This window comes from Pleurodeles waltl, chromosome 5 (assembly GCF_031143425.1).
Source record: "Pleurodeles waltl isolate 20211129_DDA chromosome 5, aPleWal1.hap1.20221129, whole genome shotgun sequence".
Lineage (NCBI taxonomy): Eukaryota > Metazoa > Chordata > Amphibia > Caudata > Salamandridae > Pleurodeles > Pleurodeles waltl.
Genome location: NC_090444.1, coordinates 1,709,417,883 through 1,709,444,807, shown reverse-complemented (window position 1 = coordinate 1,709,444,807; position 26,925 = coordinate 1,709,417,883). Strand labels below are relative to the sequence as shown.

At 46.8% G+C, this 26,925-nt stretch overlaps 1 protein-coding gene across 5 annotated transcripts in view; it reads right to left on the bottom strand.

The window, feature by feature from the left end:
- Positions 1-26,925, bottom strand: part of LOC138296693 (adhesion G protein-coupled receptor F5-like) — a 912,996-nt gene that overhangs the window by 858,374 nt on the left and 27,697 nt on the right. For 2 of the 5 annotated variants that reach the window (XM_069236060.1, XM_069236064.1), the window contains exons 2-3: positions 20,876-21,051; positions 3,942-4,119 (exon numbers count right to left, since the gene is read on the bottom strand). The exons of 1 other annotated variant lie outside the window; for it this stretch is intronic. The gene's annotated coding sequence lies outside the window, so the exon portion shown is untranslated. The remainder of the gene's footprint in view (positions 1-3,941; positions 4,120-20,875; positions 21,052-26,925) is intronic. 2 more of the 5 variants (XM_069236063.1, XM_069236061.1) reach the window with 2 other exon arrangements.

Here is a 26,925-nt window from a genome sequence, read left to right as displayed (position 1 = left end):
CAAAAACAAAGTTTGCAAGCAGTCACAAACAGAAGGTCAGAAGGCAAAATGTTAAGGGAAACCACAGCAAGGATGTCAAGTCTAACAGTTAGTGTCCAGTTTTTATCCAAGTTTGAATCTAAGTGACTGACATTCAGTGAAAGTTGGGGGTTCAAAGTGTTCAAGGATCATGTCATTGAGCCAGGATTGAACTGTTTGGTGTTCTTGGCAAATAACAACAATTCTGTCTTGGGTGGGTTGAGCTTCAGGTAGGCACTGGACATCCAGGTCTCGATAATGTGCAGGTAGTGTCTGCCGCACTACATGTCTGAGGGAGGGGATAATTTCAAGTAGAGTTGTGTACCATCAGCATATTGGTGAATTTTGATTATCTTATCATGAGTAGAGCACCAAGTGGCTCCATGTAAAGATAACAGGAGACAGTATGGAACTCTGAGGGACTTCACACAAAACAAACTGATGTTGGTTGGAAAGGTAGGAGAACTTGTGAAGAAAGATGCCAGTGAAATATATTTGAGACTTCAGTGTGCATATGAGACTAGAACGATTCACTGTGTCAAAGGTAGCTGAAAAGTCAAGCAATATGAAGAAGCAGTGGTAATCTTTATCTGTGGTCAATGGCATTGTCTGCAATGTGTAACATAGTGGTGTCTGTTCTGCAGTGTGATCTGAAACTGGACTGCTAATTGTGCAGGAGATGGTTTGCATTAATCTGACCCTGGAGTTGAACATTGACCGCTTTTTCATGATGTCAAGTTCATCATCAGAGCCTACTGTTGGAAAACCTGAGGCGTGCAAGGCTTTCTTGAGAGCTACTGTGAAGATGCTTTGAGGGAAGGAGACATTAACAATGGTGAGTAGAGGTAAGTCAGCATACCCAGAAAGAGCTTTGATGAAGACGTAAGATATCACCTTTATATGACGTGGCTTAAGGAAGTTGCATGTGTCTGCAAAATGTGCAAGACAAAGGGCTTTGACGGATGGCCATTGTGGAATTCTACGGGAAGGGGTGGGTGTAAGATGAAGGAGGCTTGGTGTCGCAGATGTGCTGTCAGATCGTCTGTATTTTGTCACTGAAGAACATGTTGATTAAATTGCACTTTCTATGCACTTTCTATGGAGTGAGGAATAGGTGGTTTGGAAGGAGGTTGTTGCAGTCCTTGATTGTCTTGCAAAGTGTTTGCCTGTTGGTGGCTTCACTGATGGTATTGATATAGGACTTTGCTTTGGATGAAGAGAAGAGCGCTCTCCATGTTGCACAGAAAATAAGTATCGTGAAGTGATCAGGAGTGCTGTTTTTTTTCCCCTTTTTTTTCTGTCTCCATTTGGGTTGTCTGTGGTCAGCAAGGGCTTTGGAGTACCAGGTTGTTAAAGGCTTTAACTTGCACTTGCATGTTTAAGTTGGGGTTGGATGTTCACATAGTTTTCAAAAAAGTACTGAAGTTGTTTAGATGGGTGTCAGCATCATAAGTGGAGTTGATAGAGTGAGAGATGTGATTAAGCATTAGGTTGTCAATGGAGAAGTCTTTGAATGATATGAAGGTTTGGTCTTCTCTTTTGGGCTGACCTCGGTTTGTTGATAGGATTCTGAGCACGGAGATCGGGATGGTGAAGTGGCTGGTCTGGTCCAGTTGTATGGATGGCTAGCAATGGATGGTTGGTGATGTTGAGAAGACAGCCAGAAAGTGGAGGATGTGGTATTTGGAGTCTGTTTTGGTTGTATGGTATTGTGTACAACATTAAGTGAATCAATGTGGTTTTTCAGGGCAAGATCATAAGGGTTGGGGTGGTAGGGGTAGCATTTCTTGAACCCATTTATTATATAGGTGAAAGCTTGTGAAACAGGCTTCAATGTGGCCTTCATGGAGGTAGAGCTGGGCTTAAAGTGAGCATGTTATTACCCACTTTTTGGTGGATTAGGATAAAGGTGTTGAATGTGATGTTGAATTCAGATTTGGGGAATTAACGCCTCCACTTTCCTCAACAAGGGGAGATTTCATGTTGCTGTCCTGTCCTATTTTGGTAATGTATGTCAGACCAGTGTAAATCCAAGCTTGTTTGTATAAGTGAAGGGGCAAGATGTCGCTCTGCCAAGTTTCATGCTGAATTGTAGGTCTTGGAAGTTTTTCTGTTGCTGTATGTTAGGAGATGGAGTTTGTTTGTGGTTGAGTTTAATGTCAGATAAGAACCTGGCATTCTTTTTTGCATAACTGTATGGCATGAACTGAATCTTTCAGTACTACTGAGGATTATATAGGGTACCATATAGAGTATAAAGACAGTAGAAAGCATGGCTCGATGGACTATTCTGCAGATAACTAATATTTTCAGTGATCTTAAAGTGTCCACCTAGGTGAGTTGATGATAGTTACCTAGCTATGGAATTAATCATTTAGATGAATTTAATGCAAGATGTGTGTGTGCCTGGGCCGTTTAGTGAATGCCATTGAAAGACATGACAAAGTCAAGCAGGATCAGCCACCAGGAACCATCTTTGAGGATTATAATGAGGTAGTTGTCTGCAATCTGGATGACTGCAGCCTCTGTGCAGCATCGAAATATAGACCTTACGTATTGATTCTCATTCATTTTGTTGTGCAGATGGATAGAGACTGATTTCTCAATTATCTTGCTAATGAGTGTCAAGGGAGTGATGATGAATCTATAGTCAGCTAGATCATGAGGCTACATATTGCACAGGGCAAGTTGTCCCTGGTATTGAAGGATCTACTCCAGTGGTTCCCAAACTTTCTAAAACCACATCCCAATTTTTAGAACAACAATCTTTTGCAACGGACCTAGCCTTAAAGGACGTGAGGCAGGCAATTTTTTATGGTAACTAAACCATCAAGTAGTAGCACACTATCATTTACAGACAACACATTTGTCAATGCAATAGCCACTACATTTGCACACACACACAGTTAAAACTAAATTACACACAAATAATAATGTATGGAAATTGGGTTTCAGTGGATATTTATCATTTGTGCATCACCAAGTAAAGTGTCTCGAAAAGAACACAGCTGGCTTTGTGTATTGGTATGATTCACCAAATTATTTAAAATAATTATATACCAGTACAGCATTAATAAAAAATATAGCATGAAATAAGCATAAAATGCTCATTCCAAACATAGTTGTGGCCACCACAATCTGAGAAAATTCCAGCATTCAAAATCGGCTGCCAAGGCTTGAACCAGGATGACCATGTAGGTATTGACTGATTTGTTATCAAAGATCAGTCCATTAAGAAACCGCTATTCAAAGAGCTTTACCGAAATGCAATAGCAGGGAAGGACCCCATACTTTCAAATTGGACAGTAATTATACACTGATAGATGTATCTTATTTATTTGTCTATTTTTACTCTCATTGTTAAGTAATTTGTTATTAAAAATCACAACAATTCAAAGAAAAAACTTTGGTGAAAGTGATGCTATGGTTATAATCCATAACCTATTAGCTCATGGTACTCCCCTGCTATGGTTAGCTGTGCATCCATTACCTTCCCATACATGGCTCTTGAGTTTAAAAATGATGTCAAATGGCAACGTCGATGACATTTCACACGAAACAACGTCATTACTACTGACATTACATTATCCCTTCAAATTAATGTTTTTGCGAGTTTATATGTTGTTTTTATATGAATATTTTAGACATGTTAGTTTGTATTGTGAGTGCAGAAGTTTCACCTTAAATACGTTTAGGACAAAAGGCCTGATTTAGATTTCATCAGACGGGTTATTCCCTCACAACTGTGACGGATAGCCCGTGTGCCAAAATATAACATTTTTATAACATATAGCATGTTGGCGGATGTGTTATCCGTCACCATTGTGAGGGAGTAATGCATATGCCAAAATCTAAATAGGGCCCAAAGTGTTTTTCATTAAATAATTTAGATTTTGTGTTGATATGCTTTGCTTCCTGCTCACCTGTGAATAGCGAAAATCTTTCTGACCTGTTGCTATGCTGGAAACATTTTAAGATTACTCCTGTCAAGGGCAGAAGTAAATGACATTCAAAATTCAGTTGCTGAGTGAGAATGGGAAGTATCCCCAAATTGGTGATGGTGAAGGTAAAGGTGTTTCTCCACAAGGAAAATGATTTACCCTGTGGAAAAAAAAGAAAACTAAATTACTACATGTCATGCTAAGAGCTACTTTCATGGACACAAGTAGGAAGTCACAAAAAGATTTCCAAGAACACCGTGCATGTCGCAGACTTCCAAGAGAATCCTTGGGTAACCTTTGTAAATTCTTAGAATTCAGAGATTCCTACCCCTGAGAGGCATTAAACTTGCTGGTGCATAAGGCCATTTTTTGGGGAATCCATCTGGCTTTCCTATAAAAATGTATCTGCATTTTGTGACTTTTAGGGGGAGATTTATGAAAAGTGGCGCTGCACCTAGTGAAGCGCCACTTTTCTTGCATTCCTTAGCGCCCCCTAACGCCACAATGTGGCACCATATTTCAAATGCAACGCACCATGACGGTAGTTAGGGAACTAGTGTCTGAATTTTTAACGCAAATTCGATGCTTTTCAGGATTAGCGTAAAAAATGTTGACGCTAACCCTGCAAAGCACCCAGAGGCCCATTATAACCAATGGGAGCCTTCTTTTAATGCCTGCTCTGAGCATGTGTTAAAAGCACCAAAACAAATGATGCAAAGAAATCACTTAGATTTCTTTACGGCATTTTTTCAGTCACCCTAATATGCCAGGCACAGGCATAATGTGGTGCAAGGGGTTACAAAGTGGCTCAATGCAAGCAATGTGCCACTTTGTAAACATGGTGCGCCGTTTTTGGCCATCTACCACCACATTAGTGTAAAAAAATGACGCTAATGTGTGGTTAGGATGGCGCTAGGCCCTCTTAAATCTGGGCCTTAGTCTCTGTTTCATTTAGGTGAACCAATAGAACTAACAAAACTTTCAGCAATCAGTTCTCCAGTGAAAGCTTAGGACTAGATATCTGGGGTTCACTTTTCATTGAGTGATAAAATAGCTTCAGTGAGGCAGGTAAATATGATTACATTACAACTGCCAAAGAGTGGTCATTCCAGGTGCATTGTATTATCAACTAAATTTGGACATTTCTGGCAGTCAAGTACTAAATGATTTCCAGAGCGCACAGACGTCCATCAGACTCACCAAAACCTAGTGCAGAAGCATGCACTATTTTTTTTTTTCAGGACTTCAATCTTAGAAAAACATTCTGGTTGCAGCAATGGCAGTAAGTTTGATTACTAGTCAGGAAGGATATATGCTGTTTCTGCATCTTGAATTGGAAAACAGCTACCTGGCACTGAAAAATTAGATCTTTGATATCAGACTTTCAAGGTCTTTTGAGCCCTGTAATCGTAACCTCTGGAGCATCTCTGATTACTATGTTGCAAGGTCCATTTCAGATCTTTTCTGAACATCCATCATGCAAAACTATTTCAGATCATTGCTGAACACTGACACTATTTTACATTTTTTTGTTAATTAATCCTTGAAACATCCCCAACAGATTGCTACAGCATCTTTCTTTCCCTAAATTGCCAAATTTCTGTTTTACATCCAACAAGACACACACTGAGGGAGAGAGAGGGTTCGGGTGGCCAACTGACTGGGACCCGTGGGTAAGAGAGAAGAAGGTAAGGAAGATGTGAATCAGGGAAAATGAGGGGCGAATACGATGGGGACCTTTGAGTCTAAGAAAATCTTAAGATAATTTTAGTGGTTCAAACCAACAGTTGGAATGGACTGCAAAGTAAGATTAAATGAGCTAAGATTCTTTTAACTCAATGTTGGGCGCTTGCTAAAATCTAAGATTTTATTTTTAACCAGAATTATCCGTTTCGATCTTCTAGAACAGATCGAGAAATAAGGTGGGAGCTCACACACATTTCAATCACTCAAAGACACCTGAAATATAATCTTCTACCATGATAGGCTCTTAACTAAGATAGTCCAAATGTATTTTCTAATCTAGCATTTGAGATTTCTTGCTTATGTAGAGCCTACTATTAATGTTGGCGACTTTAACTGCATTTTGAAAAGTAACCTGGGTAATTCGAAACCAGTAGACAAGGGACGAATGAAACAAACTAGATTAGAGTCCATAGCATGATGAACACATCTGATCTTGCAGATCTGTGGAGGTATCTCAATCAGAAGAAGGAAGGGATCTTGGTCACCATTCAGGTATGTAGTGTATGCTAAATTTGATAATCAAGGTGAAACCATGGGATACATTATGTGACCCCGGTGCTGTAGTAAAGAGTCAGAGCATGAGGCTGTGTTTAGAAAAGAAGCAGTCTTAGAGGCAAGTGCAGGGAGATAGGTTGTTTTGACACATAAATTAAAACATACACATGAGGTACTAGGCTAGAGAACGCTTTAAGATTGAGCAATTCATGAAGAAAAGCACAGCAAACGAGTGAGCGTCTGGGAAGATTAAAGCAAAGGAGAAAAGAATACATACTGAAAGAGGCACTTTGTAAAAACTATATATATTTTTTTTTACATAACCCAGTACCACAGCTCTAGTTTTGAAGCCCTGTACACAGGGGTTGGCCTTGTATAGTTTAATGGTACTCAGTGCCTTGGCCTTAAAAAAATGAAAGCGTGAGTTGGTCATGTCATGGTCCAGCTTGTGACCTGCTGGTCCCAGATGAGCTGAGCAGTGGGTGCCTGAGCAAAGTGAGCTAAATCCATCCATGCTTCAGACCTGGAAGTAATATAACAGGCACTATATTAATGTACTTAACTTTACTGGCAAAAATACTGAACATTTCCAAACAGTTATTGTAAACCCCTGTCCGTAAGTTTACTCTTGTTTATATTTCATTTGTTTTATTTAATCTTGCATTCCTTAAGTGTCAGCTATTTCCAGGATATTGTGTTTCTGTGTTTTTTTCATGTAAATTATTATGGGGGTCATTCTGACCCTGGCGGTCATGGACCGCCAGGGCCAACGACTGCGGAAGCACCGCCAACAGGCTGGCGGTGCTTCCGGGGGCATTCTGACCACGGCGGTAAAGCCGCGGTCAGAAAAGGGAAGCTGGCGGTTTCCCGCCGGCTTCCCGCTGCCCCAGGGAATCATCCACGGCGGCGCTGCAAGCAGCGCTGCCATGGGGATTCCGACCCCCTTCCCACCATCCTATTTCTGGCGGTTTTCACCGCCAGAAACAGGATGGCGGGAACGGGTGTCGTGGGGCCCCTGGGGGCCCCTGCAGTGCCCATGCCACAGGCATGGGCACTGCTGGGGCCCCCTAACAGGGCCCCATTAAGATTTTCAGTGTCTGCTTGGCAGACACTGAAAATCGTGACGGGTGCAACTGCACCCGTCGCACACCAGCAACTCCGCCGGCTCCATTCGGAGCCGGCATCCTCGTTGCTGGGGCTTTCCCGCTGGGCGGGCCGGCAGCCTTTTGGCGGTCGGCCACCAGCCCAGCGGGAAAGTCAGAATGACCGCCGCGGTCTTTTGACCGCGGTACGGTCTTCTGGCAGTTCCTGCCAGGCGGGCGGCTTCCGCCGCCCGCGGGGGTCAGAATGACCCCCTATATCTGTACAGTGCATATTTTGAACAGTCTCATCTGTGGTTGTTTATAAAGGGCCACGATTGAGAGCTCTGGAGTTGAGGCTAATGCAGGACGGGTTTCTCACAGTGCCTACAAGAGTATTCACTAAATAAGTACATTCCAATTCACTACAATATACTACCGGAAGCTGAGCTGTGAATAAAGTTTAGTTTCATCAAAGAAATGCTGCAACTTTTGCCACAAACACTGGGCCCCATCTACTTTTAGGAGACATCAAGAAAACTGTGTCCACTTCTGTTTAGAAGTTGTTTTTTTATATATATATATAGCATGAACTGGAACCCTTTACATGAGCACCAGTTACATTACACATGGGCGCGTTCATTTTGTAGGCACAGGAGGGTTACATTATTTGCCCAGAATCACAGGATGTTGCCCTGACCCCGAGACTTGATCCCCAGTTCCACATAAAGGCCATGGCGGAGGGCAGCAGAAGCACCGCCAACAGGCTGGCGGTGCTTCCTGGGCGGTAAAGCCGCGGTCAGAAAAGGGGAGCCGGCGGTTTCCCGCCGGTTTCCCGCTGGCCCAGGGAATCCGCCATCGCGGCGCTGCTTGCAGCACCCCCATGAGGATTCCGAGCGCCTTCCCGCCAGCCTGTTTCTGGCAGTGTCCACCGCTGGAACCAGGATGGCGGGAACGGCTGCCATGGGGCCCCTGGGGCCCCACAAAGATTTTCACTGTCTGCTGTGCAGACAGTGAAAATCGCGACGGGTGCCACTGCACCCGTCGCACCCCTTCAACTCCGCCGGCTCCATTCCGAGCCGGCTTCATTGTTGAAGGGGCTGTCCCGCTGGGCCGGCTGGCGGTCGCCCGCCGGGCCAGCGGGAAGGCCGGAATGGCCGCCGCGGTCTTTTGACCGCGGAGCGGTCTTTCGGCGGGAACCGCTTGGCGGGCTGCGACCGCCGACCGCCGCGGTCAGAATGACCGCCAAAGTGTTTTTGTTGTAATGGCACACCCTTGCCCATTATGGCGTTTCCCTATTGGCAGCTGCGGTTGCTCCTTTAGGGTGGAGAAGCGTCGCCCCACCAACTGCAAATGCAGCAGTAAACCAATGTAAACAATAAAATGGTCTCATTACCATTTTATTATGTTGCGCATGCCACTGGTGAGTGTGAGGGTGGTGGCGGTTTGAATCTATGATTGATTGCAGAGCAGTGGAGCGGGCCCAGGCTCTGGTGGGCACCCCAAAAATGACGAAATCCGGTGCCGATTTCTGACTGACAGCCGCACAGCACCCCAAGGATGGCATGCAAAGTGCAGAGTGCGCTTGTCGGATTGGCCGGCTGTCTTTTAACGGCCAGCCCAACATGCGCACTTCTACCGTCACCTATCCAGCAGCTGTGTCGAACAGCGGGGAGATTGCACAGGTCCTCAACCTCAAAAGGAGTGATGGGTTAGCGTGCTCCATCCAATCCTAATTGCAGGCCTGGTTACATTCACAGGAAGTTTCATCTGACCTCTACTAGACACCCAGCAGCAAACTCAGAGCATAGGTAGAAGCGCCATTGATCATGTATTCACAGGTATGTGCACAAGCAAGAGGCTGGGCATTCACAGATAATACGTACAGGTAAAGTGTATGCAGAAAGTAAACTCCTTAATTGCACCATAGATGCATACTGTAGATCAAAGTCTCGAATGCCAACAGGGCAAAGGCCAAGCCCTACAACATTGGGACTCCACTCTTCAGGGGCATCATGTTTGGAATGGGAAGGCACCTCAGGGGGTGGTGGGGTGTGGCCCTCTCTTTGGGAGGGGGCTCCTTGGCCACTGGTTCTGGAGGGGGATCCTTGCCTATTGGTTCTGGAGGGGTCACCTTGCCCACTGGTTCTGGAGGGGGCTCCTTGCCCACTGATTCTGGAGGGGGATTCTTGCCCTCTGGTGATGGAGGGGGCTCCTTGCCCTCTGGTTCTTGAGGGGGCTCCTTTGGGCTTAGTTTTGGGAGGAGGCTCCTTGCTCTTAGTTTTGATAGGGGCCTTCTTGGCCTTAGTCTTGGGAGGGGTCTCCTTGGACTTTGTCTTGGGAGGGTTCTCCTTGGCCTTTGTTTTGGGAGGGGCCCCTTGGCCTTTGTTTTAGGAGGGGTCTCCTCGGCCTTTGGTTTTGGAGGTGGCTCCATGGTTTTGGTTGTTTGTTTGGGAGGGGGCAGCACTTTAGCCCTCTGTTTTGGGGGTGGAGGAGTGTCCTTCAGCCGAAGGGCTGGCATCGCACTCATGTGGCCCTTAGTGGCATCTGGAGAAGTAGGGGGTGGAACAGTTTCAGACTGGGTGCTTGAGGTACTGGGCTGGGGTGGTGGGACCTTCATCTTATGGGCAGGACAAGGGGGGAGGGGGAGGGGAAAGTAAGAGTTCAAGGCGGGCAAGGAAAAGCTTCTTAGGGCCAATGGGGTGGGATGTGGGAGGAGGGATGGGAGTGGAGGTAGAGGGAGTGGTTGTAGGAGGAGGAGTGCTGGACTTGGGTGCAGGTGCCTGGACAGTGTGCGTGTGAGGTGGATGGCTGTTGGGGGTCTGAGTGAAAGTTTTTTTGTGTCTTTGAGGGGGGTAGACAGGGTGGGGGAGGTCAAACAGGACATGTGGATGGATGTTGTGGTGGTGTCTGCAAGAGAGGTGGGTGTGCTGCATGAGGAGGTGATGGTGGTGGTGGTGACTGCACATGTGGTGTGTGGGGTACATGTCTGCAGGTCTGCTGTTGTGGTGACTGTGGGCAGGGCTGTGCAGGTGGCAGTTTCAGGGACTGTTGATGCAATGCATGCAGGTGTGAGTGCGGATGTGACTGTGAGGGAGGAGAAGGACGGAGAGGCAGTGGATGATGGTGTGTGTGAATGCTTGTCTGAATGTGTCCGTGGGATGGGTTTGGGGTGAGGAGACTGGGACTGGGAAGTGGTAGTTGGAGGGGGGATGGAAGAAACAGGAACACTGGCTTCTGTCAGTGAAGAGGTCAGAGCCTGAAACGATCTCTGTAGGGCCCTGGATGGCATTCACTATGGTTAACTGCCCTACAGAGATGGATCTCAGGAGGTCAATAGCCTCCTCACTGAGTGCAGCAGGGCTGACTGGGGCAGGGTCTGAGGTGCCTGGGGTGAAGGAGATGCCCACCCTCCTGGGTAAGTAGACACGGGCAACTCGGTGGGGGGCTACTGGGAGGGCGGTGCTGGTACAGGGGTGGCAGTAGAACCTGTTGCTGGGGTGGTCCCAGAGGGGTCCGCCACCACCAGGGAGCTCCAATCGGATAAAGAATCAGAGTCAGTGGTATGAGCTCTTGTCCCTGCTGTGGTACTGTCCTAGCCCTCCCATTGGTCCCTTCGGTGTCGGTGGACTCTGCCTCGTGGGCTGCAGCTCCCTCACTTGCCAGTGCCCCTGCTCCTTCGCCAGATGATGCTAATGCACACATAGACAGGATGACAAAAGGATGGGGGGGGAGGGAGCACAGGGTCACACATTGAGACTGAGAATGGGCAGTATGGACCACACTGGCATACCATTGGCTAAGTACCACACCAAACACTGCCATCTGCACACCAACTGGGACCAACTAAGCCCTGTCTGCCATGGAAAGCCAGCTACCTGGTTATCAAAAACATGCATTTCACCCAATTAACCTAAGCTGGACCACGCAGCAATGTCTAAACTGGCAGATTGGGGCATCCACTGACTAGTACCCTGCACCCAAATCCCATGCCAGGCAACAGAGATGGTTGTCAAACACACTGTACTCACTTCCTTGTGGCTGCTGTGATGCCCTCAAGCGCCCATCCAGCTCTGGATAGGCCCAGGCAGTATGTGGGCCATCGGGGGGGTCAGGTTCCGATGGGCACCTGTCCCTTGTTGGGAGGCCGTCCCCACCTGGGCCTACGCAGTCTTCCGGGCCCAGCGTCTTAGGTCTTCCCACCATTTCCTGCAGTGGGTGCTCCGCCTGCTATAGACCCCCAGGGTCCGCATATCCTTGGCGATGGCACGCCACTACCCCTTCTTCTGATGGGCGATGACCTGAAGAGGAAACACAAACAGTGGGACACCATGAATCAGACCATCCAGCCTGTCACACATATGGCCTACAAACTGCATTTGCCCCTCATCAGGCACACACATGGCCCGTACCTCTGCATTAACACTGCCACCAGCCATACCCCCCCAAATGACACATTGCCGGCACACACACACACATCTCCATGCAGCCATGTTGCATGCAACGTACCCATGGTGCACTCACGTGTTGGTCTGGAGGCCCAAACAATTGCTTATAATGGATAGGACCCCATCCACAAGTCTTTCCAACTCTTCCGATGTGAAGGCTGGGGCCCTATCCCCTGTTGCACAAGCCGTGGCAGGTTCTAGACACAGGTCACAACAGCACACACAATGGAGAAGTCAGGAATCAAGGGAAGTGGTAGAAAGAAAATGGCAGTCACATCCACGGCGGCGAACACCATCTCCACTGACGTTGATCATCATTGGTTCCCATACTGCAAAGAGGGCCATGTTAGCCAATGAGGAATTGCACGGTGATGCAGACCGCCTCTGGCCATGACAAGAATGCCGGCGGAGTGAGGTCACTTCCACCTGTCCCTGCATACAGGACAGGCGGTAGCCATTTTCTAAGGCTAGTACACAAGAACAGATTAATAAGTGCGTCATTGTAATCGAATGTACACATCTAGACAATTCCAGTGTCCAACATACAAGCATGCTCTGTGTACACTGCTGTAGTGTGTTCATGGTTCCTGTTGTCACTCCCTTCTTACTTTTGGGTCCCTTAGGTACCAACCACTGCAGAGGAATAGGAGGAGGAGGCAAGCACCCGTGTACAGACCCCTTGTGGACTTGGTTACACTGGAAGACAGGCACATCATATTCACCTATCGTCTGGACAGGGCCACAAACACAGAGCTGCATGCACAATTGGAGCCTGATCTGCTACCTGCTATCCATTGCACAACAGTAATAGCCCCTCTTGTGCAGGTACTCTCAGTGCTTCATTTCCTGGCAACTGGCTCTTTCCAGGTGACAGTGGGCTTGGCTTGGCTGCAGGAATGTCACAGCCAATGTTCTCTATTGTGCTAGCAATGGTTATGTTTGCCTCTCTCAAACACATGTGCAGCTACATCGCATTCCCCCAGATAGATGATGTACCCACTGTGAAGGCTGGATTCTATGCAATGGGACATATACCACATGTTATTGGGGCCATTGATGGGACCCATATTGCCTTAGTCCCCCCCAGGGCCAATGAACAAGTGTACTGGAATAGGAAGAGTTTCCACTCACTAAATGTCCAGATGGTGTGCCTTGCTTACCAGTACATCTCCCACGTCACTGCCAAGTATCCTGGGTTGGTGCATGATGCCTTTGTCCTGAGGAATAGCAGTGTCCCATACCTGACCGCACAACTAAAGAGGCACAGAGTGTGGCTTATAGGTGAGCTTGAGTCCCCACCCAATGTAAGGCAGTGAATGCTTCTAGGAGTCATACTCCGTGCCATTGTGCAGGGCTAATGTGTGTCCCTCACTTCTTACAGGTGATTCCAGCTACCCAAACTTGTCCCGGAATCCGAGAACAGGGGCTGGGAATATGTACAATGATGCTCATGGGCATACCAGAAGGATTGTTGAAATCACCTTCGGTCTCCTGAAGGCCAGGTTCAGGTGCCTCCATCTGACAGGTGGATCCCTATGCTACTCCCCTGAGAAGGTCTGCAGGACTGTTGTTGTGTGCTGCATGTTGCACAACTTGGCCCTCAGATGCCATGTGCCCTATCTGCAGGAGGAGGGGGATGACAATGCAGCTTTGGCATCAGTGGACACTGAGGACAGTAAGGAGGAAGAAGAGGAGGTGGATGTGGACAACAGGACATATATGATCCAGCAGTACATCCAATGACACTCAGGTAAGACTGAATAACTAAATATTTCTCCATTTCAGTGTTGTGCTGTGTGGCATAACGCCAGTCACTGCCTTTGCATCCCGCCTGACTGTCACCTATGCCTTTCCTCTATTGCAGATGTTGCTGTGGTTACAACAGTGTAATGCTGTCATGTGTACAGACTGCTGAGACACATTTGTAGGATGGATCAACATATTGCTGGACATTTACACAGGATCATGCAGTTCATTACAGTTCAGTACATTGTACATTACCTTCAGATAAAGCACTATTACTCAAGGTGTGTCCAAGAGTGTTTATTGAAAATGTGTATACAATGGAAAGTGCAATAGAGTTGGGGGATGGTTTGGAATAGTCCAGTGTAGTGGGGCAGTCTGTTTGTAGCACAGGTCCAGTGTCCAAGGGGCCATAGGAAGGTGAGCAATGGAAGTTCAAAGTGGACAAGGTGACAAAGTGGAACACAAGGGGGACATTCAGGAGGGGCTCATTTCCTGGTGGTGGTCTTGGCAACTGTCTCTGGTGTCTGTCTGGGTCACAGGGACCATTTGCGGGGTGGTTCACCTTCTGCAGGGGGAGGGGTGCTGGTGGTCTGTGGGTCCTGTGGCAGGCCTCCTATCCACTAGTTTCAGCAGATGTGGAGGGTTGGTCAGTACACTGACTAGTGGAAGGGGCCCAATGGTGTGCTGTGTAGTCCCTCATGATGTTGGCCAGGTCACCCAACACCCCTACAAATGGGACCATGGTGGTGTTCCCCCTGCAGCCGCTGGTTCTCCTGCATGATGTTTATCATCTGACCCATCTTGTCCTGGGATTGTTGGCAAGCCCCCAGCACATTAGTGAGTGCCTACTGAGCAGTCGGTTCCCTGGGCCTGTCCTCCCCCTGGTGCACAGCTATCCTCTGACCATCCCTGGCCCCCTGTGCGTGTGTCCCTTGAATGGTGTGCCGACTCCCACTGACCCCAGGACCCACATTGTCTTGCCTATGAGGTGTGGACTGGGGTCCCTGTACAGGTGATCCCACTATGGATTGATGTGTCCTGGGGACAGAGCTCTGGGGACATTGGGTGGCTGCTGTGGTGTTGGATTCTGAGGGGGGAGGCTCTGTAGTGGACTGGGTATGGGCTGGGGTAGCCAAATGACTAGTGGTCCCTGATGGGCCAGGGGGTTTATCCAGAGTTCCAGTGTTGCTGTCATCGCTGGGGGCATCTTCTGGTGGGAGACTGGGTAGCTGTGGCACCTCCTTGCTGCTGAAATTGGCTGGGGCACCTGTGGGGATGTAAGTGGTGTATTATGCTACATATCTGTGACATATTCTGCATCACCAGCTTCCCCTATATTATTGCTGTTTTCCTGCCACCTTTGTTTGTGTATGGTGATGGATTGTGGGATTGTTGGTTCTCCATTCTGTGTATGCATTGGTGGTGGGTGTACATGCAGGGCTAGATGGGATGTGCATGCAGTGGGTATGGCATGCAGGGCTTGAGATTTCATTTTGGTAATAGTGGTAGTGCACTGTGTGGGATGGAGTGGGGTGATGGGTGTCAAGGTGAGGGGTCATAGTGGCATGCACGTATGGGGTGGTGGTAGGTAGTAAATGTTGACTCACCAGTGTCCATTCCTCCAGCTACTCAAAGTGAGTCCTTCAGGATGCAGGATTGCCAAGACTTGCTCCTCTTATGCTGTCACCTGGTTGCGAGGGGGTAGGGGCTCCATCGCCAGTCCTCCTGATGGCGAACATGTGCCTTGCTGCAATGGAACGCACCTTCCCCCGTAGGTCGTTCCAACTCTTCCTTATGTCGTCCCTTGTGCGTGGATGTAGTCCCACGGTGTTCACCCTATCCCCGATACTCCGCCATAGCTCCATCTTCCTTGCAATGGATATCTGCTGTACCTGTGCTCCAAACAGCTGTGGCTCTATCCTGACTGTTACCTCAACCATGACCCGCAACTCCTCTTCGGTGAAACGGGGGTTCCTTTGTGGGGACATAGGTGTTGTGTGGTGTGTGTGCGTTGTGCAGAGGGTGATGTGTGATGTGGTGGGGTGTGTGGTGTATGGTGCGTGTCAGATGAAGTGGTAGTTGTGATATATGTGTTCAGTTCTCTTTTGGATTAGCGTCACAAAGTGTAGCCATCTTCTCTTGTTAGCAAAGGATTGTGGGTGATGTGGGTGTGTTTTCATAGTGCTGTCGGTGGGTGTGTGCGTATTTGTGTTAGGTGTGGGTTTTTTGTTCTGGCCAATGTTGTCTTGTTTTGTATTTGGGTGGCCATATCCACTGTGGCAGTGTTCACCGCCAATGGTTTACTGTTGTTAAATGTCCGCTGTGGTGATTCTTGGGTCATTATTTGGAGGGCGTTGTATTGGTGGCGTAATGGTATGGGTGGTTGTACCAACAGTTTATCACGTACAGTAGGTCTGGCGGATTTGTGGTTGTGGCTGTTTTCTGTTGGCTTTGTATGTATGTGTCATAATCTGGAGGACGGATGTCCACCTCCACGGAGGTATGCTGGTGGCAGTCAGCGTGGCGGTATTCAGTATTTACCGCCATGGTCATAATGAGGGCCCTAGTATTTGAAGTTACTGTCGAAGATTGAGGCAAAAGGTTGTTCCAGGGTCCCTCAGGTTGTTCCAGGGAAACTAGTGCGGTTACAGTATTAGGTCTGTAAAAATATTTTAATGGTAACCTAGCAACACATTCATGACCACTGAACAATGTTAAGCATATAAAGTGGAGATCTGAAATTGTAGGCAGGTCAGCAAAGATGCTTTATATGCAAAACATGTTTTTGCTACAAAAAGTAGTTTGAATACAAAGAAAAGTGTCACACTACCATGTTTAAAATAGCACTGTTAATATTATAAATAATACTGTTATTTGTAGAAAAGTCCTAACCTTGTTGTTTGTCTCCTTGGATAAATCAACCTTGGTTTGGATCTTGTGGCCCTTGAAGTCATATGACCCATGCCCCCATGAGAATCTGCTGGGTCTGCTCCTGCTGAAAGAAGCATGCAATTATGGTCCTAACGCCCACCACTGCAATGGGCCTCTGTGGCCACATTCTCTGAGCCCTCTTCATCCCCAATGGGGTTGAGAAAGTGTCTCACAGAAGGGTGGGCACGAAATCGCAGAGAAAACCCCTCACATCAGCGCCTTCTAAGGGACACCAAAGAAGCGGGCATTGCCCCTGCTGCTTCGGTCTTCTAGGTCAACAATCTTATCGCATGGGACATAGAGCTCCAGGTACCTGTATGGAATGAGCTTGACTCTTAATTCCTGAGAAGAGAGGTGAAGGTTCAGACTCTCCACCTTGTGATATAAGCCAGCAAGCTCAGAGTGGATTGATTTAGTCTCTGTTGTGAGGAAAGTCATCTTTGCATCCATAGCCTCCAACCAATGCACCACCAGTATCTCTTTCAGGATCAGGTCTACTGTGATCTCCTGGGGGCCCGAAGACTTGGACTCGGAGAACCCCTCTGTGGAGAGCAGCTGTCTTGTTGGTTTCCCTGATGCCATCATGGACAAAGTGGACATCCACGCCGGGCAGCTGCGGGTCAACAGCCCCAGAACAGCTGTGAGGTCTGGGCTGGGAGCCACAGGTGATTGGGGGAAGACTGAATGACAACTTCAAGGGAGAGGGCCAGTCAAAGCAGAACGGGATGATTAGTCCTGGGGCAGCACTGACATGATAAGACAAAGTGGGGGCACCAAAGCACAGCAACGGTGGAGCTCCTCGTACTGTCTCATGGTCCAAATGTCCCGGGGGTAGAGAAAAAAAGAAAACAATCCTATTGCTGGTCATTCCCTGGCCCTCCACCCCAGCGAATAACTCCAATGTGCCTGGGGTGTTTTTGCCCTCACCGGTCACTCAGCAATGTGTCCCTTGTCGTAAGTATGCCCAGCACCCGCAGGGAACCGGTCTCTGGCTGGGACGTATGACACAGTTTGGCAATGCAACAGTTCCAAAAGGTTAAGGGCAGGATTCAATGCTCCTGAAGAGGACTGAGTCGGGCTGATGATGAAGGGGCAGCAGGGTCCACTAACCTGGGCAGTCTCTCTGGGACCTTACCAGCCCGGCACTCACTGCCTCACAACCCGCACACCCAAGCATGTGGGATGGCTTAGGTCAGCACTGCATGCAGTGCACTATGGCGGCAGCACAACCCTTTGATCAGGATAGGACGCGCAGCCAGCTGTCCTTCACAGTCATGCCCATCTGAGCCGCCCCCCCAGCTGCTGTGCCAATCTGGGGCAATGAGGGTGCAGTGAGCCGCTTGTAAGCCCGGTTCCTCTGGGTCAGTTGCGGGAGGTAATGTGTGTGGCATATCCTCTCCTCTGGGCCCACAGTCCCAGGCAGGCCATGTGCCTCTAGGGCCAAAAGGGTCACCTCTAAGGGGTTGTCTCCCATCTCTCATGCCATGCCGTATGAGGCAGGTGGGTTTACAGAGATTGTGTGTGCCTCATCGGTCTCCTAAACTAGCTGCGGGGAAAGCTGGTGTAGTAGTGCGTGGCAAACAGCAGGCCAGCCCACTCCATCACTTCTTTGGCTGCTGCCCCTGCAGTAGTCTCAATGAAGTGGTGAACCCACTGTTCCTAGACTGCAGCACTCTTTCTTCGGGCCCAGGCATTGAAGCCCACAAGCCAGATTCACTGCCGCCCCATGGGCTTCCTCATGATGTCAGGGATCCCCACTAGTACTGTGGTGGTTTGGGGTCACCTGATGTGGGTGCTGCATTCCCTGGGGCCTCCCTGCACAGAGGAACTCCAAAATCAAGTTGCTTTCACTTTTGACAGCAAGACTCTGCCCCCGGCTGCACAGTTCTGCATGGTTTGAAGGCTTCTAGTGATTCGCTCTGTGATCCTCGCCTAGAGGATGCTCCCAGAGTCCAACGTTCTGGTGACTAGGGCATGTTAGTTTTTATTTGTGTTGCTTGGGAGCCATCTGAAGATCTTCCTCAACATCTTTAGGGTGTGGAAGCAGGTTGCAGTGATGGCGTTAACATGTGCAGTCATGTCCAATTTGCTGTTGATGACTATTCCGAGGTTCCTGGCATGGGTTCTGAGTGGGAGAATGGGTCCAAATTCACTTGTCCGTGTTGCGCTTGAAACTTTCTTTGCCTTCATTAAGTTAGCAACTGTGGTCATGCAGGTATGAACTAGTTTCATGCGATCTTTTCCCAGAAGGAGAGTATGTGTTGCCTGTTGTCTATGTAGAAGAGGATGGTGCTGTTTTGTGCATGAATGACATTGGTCAGGGGGATCTGGTAGGCATTGAAGAGAGTGGGGCTGAGCGATAAACATTGAGGGACACTGCAGATGAGTTTACAGGCTCAAAATTAGTAAGTTACCCTGTGCTTAACTCTCTGGTAGCTTGGCACAAAGCAGTCAGGCTTACCTTGGAGGCAATGTGTAAAGTATTTATGTAGCACACAAACAGTAATAAAGTGAAATCACAGCACAATAAAAATCCAAACCATTCTAGAAAAATAAGTTACATTTTAATAAATAAAATTACATAAAAACAAATTTAATCCAAAGATATGACTTTTTAAAGGTTTTAGTGAAATCTAGAGCCTAAAGATCAAAAGGTCAACCACGGGTAATTGGTCGCACTAAACTGAGATGAAGTCAAACATTATGGCTGGTGGAGCATGTTCCAGATACGCGTGGTGGAAAGCGCCAGTTCTTGGCTTACCTTCAGACATAAAAAAATTCAGAAAGAAAAGTCCAGAAGAAGGTAAAGTTCAATGGGGCAAGATAGCAGGCTGTGGCCAAGGAGGAGTCGTTGCTGTGAGGAGTGCTGGACGAAGTCTAGGTGAAGCTGCTGATGATGGTGGAGAAAAGCTCTGAGCAGGAAAAGCCAGATATTCAGGCTGAGGAGTTCATCATTATTGCTGATAGATAGTCTCTCTCCATCGAGCACGGTGAAGATTTTTTCCTTCTGACTTAGTCAACATTTTAGAAGTTGTTATGCCCCTGTAGCTCACACAGGAGGCCAGCCAACTAGCCCTTGTAGTCACTCTGGGAGTCTTGGATTTCAGCAGCAGGGCGTTCCTCTGAGGACCAAGACAGGCCTTAAGCAGCAAGGTAGCACTCTGGAGAACAAGGAAGGCCTCAAGAAGTAGGACTGTTCTCTGGGTACAAAGCAGCTCTTCTGAAGTCTTCCACAGATCGAGAATTGTACTGAAGATCTGTTCTGAGGGTGGCAAACTTTGAAATGTGGGAATTTTCTATGTCACCCCACATCTGGTTCTGGAAAGGTCCACCATTCCCTTGCCAAGCCTCCTTCAATAAGTCCGGGGTGAGAAAAAGCTGGTGTCAAGTTCCTTCATGTGTGTGCTGGGGGCAAGTCTTTGATGTTTAAATGGGGGCATGGATTACCACTTCCCTCAGCTATGCTGACAGGATGGCCCATCCGGCCACCACCTAGTTCTCCTTTGCTAACTGTCTGAGAGAAATATACACAAAGAACAGCAGCTAAGCGTTAACAGTCATGTGACCGAGAAAGATGGCAGCAGGCAATAAATGGTTTGGACAAGAAAATGGCAACTTTCTAAAAGTGACATTTTCCTAATTGTGATTTAAAATCCGACTTTACCATTAAAGAGGATTACAAACCAATTATAATACATTTGAGTCCAAATTTGACATTCCTAGCTGTTCCCAGTCAATCGTTAGCACTTAATAATTATAATAAGGTAACCTAATGTTATCCAGTAGGAGCTATGCCTTACTGTAGTGAAAAATGAGTTTAAGAGTTTCTCGCTACCAGGTCATGTACAACTTAAAAACATATCTCCTACTTTTTAAAGATAATGCGTCCTGCTCTAAAGGCTGTTTAGGTACTACCTTCTGGTGACCTATGTATTAACCAGGAAGGTTTAGACGTAGCATAAGGTTTATTTACCAGGTCGAATTGGCAGTTATAACTGCTCTACAGGCTGCAATGACAGACCTGAGGCATGTTTACTTTAGTGGGTGGAACAATGAGTGAGTGCTGCAGGTCACTAGTAACATTCACCAGTAAAATTGAATTTACAGACCCTGGGTAAATGTTGTACCATACAGTAGGGACTTATAACTAAAATAAATGTTCCAATTAGGACTGGGTGGAACTCGCAGAGTTTTGCTATGTGAAATTCCACGGAAATTGAACAAAAACTGTGCGACATTCTGACTGACTCAGCAAGTGGGCAGAATTGTGCTCAGCCGCCCATTCTCGCAACTAGTGCCAGTAGTGCATTCCACACTGTAAAATGACAGTGAATGGCATCATACAGTCACAAGCACACATCCATTTTCTTTAACCTGCTTTTCTATGTTCTGTGCATGGTGCTGGGCCTCTTTTCAATTCACCATGAATCTTTTCAATCCTCCCCATCCCAATCATCCACCCCTCTTTTACCTTTATTTTATTAGTGTGTCCTTGTGTTTGTGAATTGCAGTTGGAGGGGCACCAACAAAGTTCATACAGGAAGTAATCAAACAAATGTTTAGCTCCAATGGGATCTTTTATTTTCTTCAATATAACAGACAACAGCTGATGCGTTTCGTTCACCACCTGTGAACTTCCTCGGGGCTCTAAAACAAACATACATAAAGTATACATAATTCTCGTTTACTACATCAAAAGATATGATTCAAATACATAGTAGAGCCACACAAACATGACATCTAAAGCTTTGAGCTCATCATGCTAATAGAAAACAGTGTCAAATGTTATCATTGCACTTTTAAAAACATGTGCACATGTATCTTCCCCTATGTATTGTTGGTTACTGCTAAAATCATAATAAAGCACCATCTAAAGACATTAAAAAAGGAAAAGAAAGGACTGAACCCTAATGCCGCTTCCATAATGCTGCAGTAGCAATCCAGATTATGACCAAGACCTAGGTATAGATAAACTCCTGTGATCACTCCACAATGAAATATTTTAGTTCAAATTTATTTCCCCTACATGTCAATATCCTATCATACATATTACTAAACAGTTCTACAATCTATGCATAATATTTAAAAATATTTTTTCTTCCTGTCATGAACATTTTTATGTTCCGTTAGCAATATAGGTCGAACAGGGCTTTAAATACCATTCCATCGCTATTTTTGTTTGTGCAGAAGGTTGACCTTTCCCATTACACCTCCTGCAACTTCTCAACCTCATATATTCCCTTGTATTATTTCTTCAGTCAAAGCATATTAATTCCTAAAAATGAATCGAAATTATGTGTAAATAGTAACGGCTAGCAAAATGTCATTGCCTACACTCACAATCAAGGCCAAACTCAAAAATGTTTCTACCCAGACATGCTGAAATCAAGTTCGTAATTGAAAGTAAAATGATGAAAAGCTTCTATAGCTTGTGGTTTAATGTTAAAATACATATCTAGCTGAATCAAAGGCCAAGAGAGAAAAGTCAAAATAGGATGCCAGTCCACAGTTAAAATTGCATAAATGAGTTAATTTCCCACCTAACATTATCCCTTCTGGTTTAATAATTGGGAAATAGAGATAATTGCAGCCTTGTGAGCATGTAGAATAAGGGAGGACAATAGGTGAAGAGAAAGCAATAAATTACACTACCTTCAACAAATAACCCCTAAATCTCATTTATCCAGAAGCTTTTAAATGAAAGAACACCAAACTTCATTGTGTTTGTCTTTGTGTTTGTGTATTTTACATTTTTTTTTTTTTTTAACTTTCTGTCACTTTTTTTTACTTTTTTTGGTTTTCTCTTCACTTCCTTATTTCCTCCTTTCTTCTATTAATTACTTCCTTTTTCCTATTTCTTTTTTTCCCCACCCAACACCATGGAGGAGCAGGGTGAGACTGGGCGACGGTGTGCCAGTGCGGATGGTACTGCAAACCCTGCAGTCTGTGCCATCGGCAAGGGGTGCAGGCCTGTGCCATTTTTTCAGAGGCTGAGGAGGCCACACTAATTTATTATTTGCAGCGCCACCTAGGCTCCATGTTGGCAGCAGGCAACAGGACCAGGAGTGGGTATGGCATATGGCAGTGTCATCTCTTGTGATGGAGTGTACGATGGTGCATGCGAAGGAGGATTTGAGTGAAGTGCACCCAACAGCAGTTGCCGCACCACTGGGCTGACATCCTTGACTGGTAGCTGGACCGGCTGATCCTGCTAGATAAAGGCTGCAGCGCTTGATGAATAATTATTTATTTGTGGTGTTTTATAATGCTAATATTTTTTTTCAAATAGCATGAGGTAATTTAAGCTTAGATAATATTAGGAATATTATGTGATCCAATTTGAGCGAGCCAGGCACTCGGCGTTACCTAATTGTACTTGTCAGGTCTCGCCTGGGCTTATTATTTAAGAAGTCATGCAGACTTCTCTATTCTGCCACTAAGACAGAGGTAGTAGTAATATCAGTGAGTTGGTGTTCTCTCTGTCTTTCTTTATGTAGCCCATACAGTCCCATGCCAGTAATGTGTAGTATGTATCTGTGCATTGAAAAGAGAAACTGAGTTGGCCCATCAAAGGTGGGTGAGAGTCAAAGATCATTTGCTGCAATGCATTAGTACTTTGAAATGTAGTTTGGAAAATTTAGAATAGGACTTAGGTTTAAGAAATTAGGAATAGCTCAACTTGATACAATTAATTTAGGCAATCAAATTTAGAGAAGTACAATATGTCACTGCATTTACCTTTGCCTGTCAAAAAAATGATGCCTTCTTTATTTCTAACATTAGCACCCAATGGCAAGAAGTGGGCATTGGAGGAGGGTCATGTTGAAGCCAGGGTTGCCACCACCAGTGCTGCTGTGGGTGGAAGTTCCACTGCCACCAACAGTGCCACAGCTGACAGCTCTGCTGGCCCCAGTAATTCCTCCTGTTAATATTATTTATTTGTTTTTTTATACTGTGACTTTTTTTCAACTCCTCTTTGTTCTTTCAAATGTTTGTTAATTCTTGTTATCATTGCGTTATCCTTGTTTTATATGTTTCTGTATCTGACTTACTCCTGCCTGTACTAGTCTGTTCCTTTCTTCTGCTTAGTTATTAGGCAGGCTAAGACTAAGAGAATACATTTAGGCACTCTACTGTGAAAGCTGCAGGAAACCAGAGGTGGAGTTTCAACGCCATCAGGGATGGGAGGTGGTAAGTGACACTGCTTGCTTCTTGACAATTACTAGTATACTCACCGTTGTTAAGCAGGGCAGATCTCACCCATCATCATTCATCACCTCCCTGCCCATGGCATTTCACGACCCATAACCTAAATTCAGCATGGTTTACTTTGGCACTGCAGTGTTGGCTGTGCAATGTGTGTATGATTCAGTTAATGCAGCATTTACAAAGTTTTTAATGCATTGCTAACCAAATGAAAACAAGTTGTGTTTCCCTTCAATACCAGTGCCTACTCAGTCACCTCCTTATACCTCAGTCCTTTATTATTTCCTACATTTTCTCCCAGCCTATCAAAAACATTGAAAAATCCATTTTTGGCATGTGACACCTTTTTCTGGCTAAGTGGTTCATATATTTAATTGCTTCCATAATGGATTTGCTCCTGTTCAAATTTTTCAGTTTTGACATTCATCAACTACAGTGACTGACTAAGCCAAAGTTTAGTCACATAATGATGATCAGTGACACCCCACTATTCTAAAGCAAAACCTCTACCTACCCGGCCTAATTCCTCTAACTTACCTTGCAGCACAGTAAGTTACGTTTCCTTTCCTTACTGCCAAGTGAATGTGTTTGTTAGATATAATTTGTGCTGGAGGGCGAACCCAGGAAGTAAAGTGGGATTAAGTGGCTGATGTTGTGTTTTGTGAATGGGATACTTTGTGACAAACATGTCCAATAAAATGTACATACCCCATTCCTTTTCTTGTACTGCACTTCATTGTTTTCCAGGCATCTACTTACAGCAGATAGGATATACACATGTTATACATAAAATGTGTGACATAGTATTATTATTCATCTGCCTCTTTGGAGTCAGGGTACAATTGAAAGGCATTTAGGAAGAACAGGGCCAGAGAAATAAAGTAGAATAATTGACCTTTGCAGGTACAGACTGCAGAGAGTAGCAAAGTAGTACCCGAAGCACTAGCTAGCATGCTTCCATTAATTGAGCACAACAACAGTACTTGTACTCCATAGTTGATGATGCCTTACTGTAAGGAAATGCCTCCTTGGCATGGTTACCCCCTGACTTTTTGCCTTTGCTGATGCTAAGTTATGATTTGAAAGTGTGCTGGGACCCTGCTAACCAGGCCCCAGTACCAGTGTTCTTTCCCTAAACTGTACCTTTGTCTCCACAACTGGCACAACCCTGGCACTCAGGTAAGTCCCTTGTAACTGGTACCCCTGGTACCAAGGGCCCTGATGCCGGGGAAGGTCTCTAAGGGCTGCAGCATTTCTTATGCCACCCTAGGGACCCTCCACTCAGCACATACACAATGCTTCCCAGCTTGTGTGTGCTGGTGGGGAGAAAATGACTAAGTCGACATGGCACTCCCCTCAGAGTGCCATGCCTACCTCACACTGCCTGTGGCATAGTGGCATAGGTAAGTCACCCCTCTAGCAGGCATTACAGCCCTAAGGCAGGGTGCACTATACCACAGGTGAGGGCATATGTGCATGAGCACTATGCCCCTACAGTGTCTAAGCAAAACCTTAAGACATTGTAAGTGCAGGGTTGCCATAAGAGTATATGGTCTGGGAGTCTGTCAAACACGAACTCCACAGCAAAATGGCTACACTGAAAACTGGGAAGTTTGGTATCAAACTTCTCAGCACAATAAATGCACACTGATGCCAGTGCGCACTTTATTGTAAAATACACCCAGAGGGCATCTTAGAGATGCCCCCTGAAAACATACCCGACTTCCAGTGTGGGCTGACTAGTTTTTGCCAGCCTGCCACACACCAGACATGTTGCTGGCCACATGGGCAGAGTGCCTTTGTCACTCTGTGTCCAGGAACAAAGCCTGTACTGGGTGGAGGTGCTTTTCACCTCCCCCTGCAGGAACTGTAACACCTGGGGGTGAGCCTCAAAAGCTCACCCCCTTTGTTACAGTGCCACAGGGCATCCCAGGTAGTAGAGATGCCCACTCCTCCGGCCACTACCCCCACTTTTGCCGCCAAGGCTGGAGGAGATAATTAGAAAGACTAGGAGGAGTCACCCACCAGTCAGGACAGTCCCTAAGGTGTCCTGAGCTGAGGTGACTCTTACTTTTAGAAATCCTCCATCTTGTAGAAGGAGGATTCCCCCAATAGGATTATGGATGTGCCCCCCTCCCCACAGGGAGGAGCACAAAGAGGGTGTAGCTACCCTCAAGGACAGTAGCCATTGGCTACTGCCCTCCCAGACCTAAACACCCCCCTAAATTCAGTATTTAGGGGCCCCCTGAACCGAGGAAGATAGATTCCTGCAACCTAAAAAGAAGAAGGACTGCTGATCTGAAGCCCTGCCATGAAGACGGAGACGACAACTGATTTGGCCCCAGCCCCACCGGCCTGTCTCCCTACTTCGACGAAAACTGCAACAGCGAAACATCCAATAGGGACCAGCGACCGCTGAAGCCTCAGAGGACTGCCCTGCATCTAAAGAACCAAGAAACTCCAGAGAACAGCAGCCCTATTCAACAAACTGCAACTTTCTGCAACAAAGAAGCAACTTTAAAGACCCCGCGTTTCTTTCCACTTTGCACCTGACGTCCCCGGCTCGACCTGCGGAAAACAAACACCTCAGGGTGGGCTCCCCGACGACTGCGAGCCCGTGAGCAGCCAGAGGTGACCCCCCCCGACCCCCCACAGCGACGCCTACAGAGGAAATCCAGAGGCTCCCCCTGACCGCGACTGCCTGTAACAAGGGACCCGATGCCTGGAACCAACATTGCACCCGCAGCCCCCAGGACCTGAAGGAACCGTACTCAAGTACAGGAGTGACCCCAGATGACCCTCTGCCTAGCCCAGGTGGTGGCTACCCCGAGAAGCCCCCCCTGTGCCAGCCTGCATTATTGAAGAGACCCCTGTTGCTTTCCACACAAAACCTGACGCCTGAAGGCACTCTGCACCCGGCTGCCCCTGTGCTGCTGAGGGTGTACTTTATGTGCCTGCTTGTGTCCCCCCGGTGCCCTACAAAACCCCCCTGCTCTGCCCTCTGAGGACACGGGTACTTACTTGCTGGCAGACTGGAACCGGGGCACCCCTGTTTCCATTGCAGCCTATGTGTTTTGGGCACCTCTTTGACCTCTGCACCTGACCGGCCCTGAGCTGCTGGTGTGGTAACTTTGGGGTTGCCTTGAACCCCCAACGGTGGGCTACCTTAGACCCAACTTTGAACCCTGTAAGTGTTTTACTTACCTGTGAACTTAACATTTACTTACCTCCCCCAGGAACTGTTGATTTTTTAACTGTCCACTTTTAAAATAGCTTATTGCCATTTTTGTCAAAACTGTACATGCTATTGTGATT